The sequence below is a fragment of the Frankliniella occidentalis genome, unplaced genomic scaffold, assembly GCF_000697945.3.
Source record: "Frankliniella occidentalis isolate FOCC.00 unplaced genomic scaffold, Focc_3.1 Scaffold36, whole genome shotgun sequence".
Taxonomy (NCBI): Eukaryota; Metazoa; Arthropoda; class Insecta; order Thysanoptera; family Thripidae; genus Frankliniella; species Frankliniella occidentalis.
This window is the reverse complement of record NW_026267166.1, coordinates 1,662,056-1,663,648: the sequence shown is the minus strand read 5'-3', so window position 1 is coordinate 1,663,648 and position 1,593 is coordinate 1,662,056. Positions and strand designations below refer to the sequence as shown.

At 53.8% G+C, this 1,593-nt stretch overlaps 1 protein-coding gene across 4 annotated transcripts in view; it reads left to right on the top strand.

Moving 5' to 3' along the window:
• Nucleotides 1-1,593, top strand: part of LOC113210790 (angiopoietin-related protein 2-like) — a 153,222-nt gene that overhangs the window by 89,047 nt on the left and 62,582 nt on the right. The window lies entirely within an intron of this gene.

Genomic DNA, 1,593 nt, shown 5'->3' with positions numbered 1-1,593 from the left:
CGCTCACCTGCAGGTGAGCGACATTCCGTTCGTACACTTAGGGGGGTAAAGGTGTGAATTTTTCCTAGAAAATTCACACGTTTACCCCCCTAAGTGTACGAATGGAATGTCGCTCACTTGCAGGTGAGCGACATTCACACACTTGCATTTCCAGTGTACTTGTCGCCGTGTGACGGGCGGGCCCAATCGGACGTGTTGCGCGCTCGTTGATCACCCTTTGACGGCCGCCCGCGGCCCATCTACGGACGGCTTTACTGCGGCATCAAACTGTTGTCAATCATAATGCGCGTGGCTCTTTGCGCCGCTCACGTGCGAAACGCAAATCAAATTTGTATTATTCTCGTTGCCGCCCCAGCGCCAAGGCTCTACACGGCCTTGCTTGTAGCGGCCAGGATTCGACCGATTCGACTCGCGACTTTGTAATAAGTTATCGACTCTGTCACAACACGGAGCTCGCGTGTCTCCGAGTTTCCTTGCAGACGATACATTTTTATTAATTTCGTTGGTGGAACAAGGCTCTTCCCGTGGCACTTTTTCCTGTTTCCATACCGTCAGAAATGAATGAAACTGTTCGCTTTATGGGGTAGCATGACGGATCCAGGCGGACGCTCAAAAGAGCAAAAAGTGGCATTATACGGATTCGCTCGGCTCGCGCGAGCGAGAGAGTTGAAGTCATTGGCCCGACAGGACCATGCTTTTGTTTGACTTTTAAAAAAATGCAAAACGAAAAACTTTCCATCCTAGATGGCTGCGTTCCCACGCATGGAGATTAATGCGTGCGCCCCGTGCCGGCGAAATAATAAAAGAGAGGGCTTTCTTTCTTTCTTTTGACGACGCGGAAGAATAACGCTTTCGCGCATTCGCCCGGCTCATGAGAGGTGTTCGTTTTGACTTATTAGGTTGGCTTTGCGCGCTGCTGCTGGCGCACCGTCTTAATTAATGACAAAAGTGACTGTAGGGCGTGCCGCTGCTGGGGGTCGCTGCTTTTCTCAGGGCGCCCGCACGTAGTAAAAGGACCTCTCATTAACTCTGAGCGGTAACAAAAAGGTGTTTTTTTTGCCGGCGTTTACTGTGCAGGATGGGGAAAGTACGGGGCCTAAATCAGCGAGCCTGAATCGTGTAAGCGCTGCAGTGGACATCCATAGCCATCAACGCTATATTCTTGTCCCAAGTCCCAACATTTTGCTATCTGCCCGCGGTTTCCTGATCAAGAGTAGATTAAGGTGCTTGTGTGGACTCAAGGAGAGCGCTCCGTACCACCGCGCTGTCGCAAGTTAGGTCCCCGTCAGCCAAAGTAACAGGTTGCTGGTCGGTCGTGTCACCCCTCGGCCGCGTGGTCGCGCGGGCCGGGCCGCCGCCGTGTATGCAAGGTCGCGGTGAGCAGAACCAGGTCGGGGCGCCACGAGCGGTTCAAGTTTATTACACCGCCTCAGTTCCTGCGCGATCGACAGGAGTGACGGGGTAGGGCGTGGTGGCGACCCGGGGCGTGGCGGGGTGGGGCGGGGCGTGGCGTTGTAAGGTGAGGCGCCTGCCTCAGCTTCACTCTCATCCGGTTACGGATTTTTTTGATTTTTCCTTTCCCCCCTTTTTTCA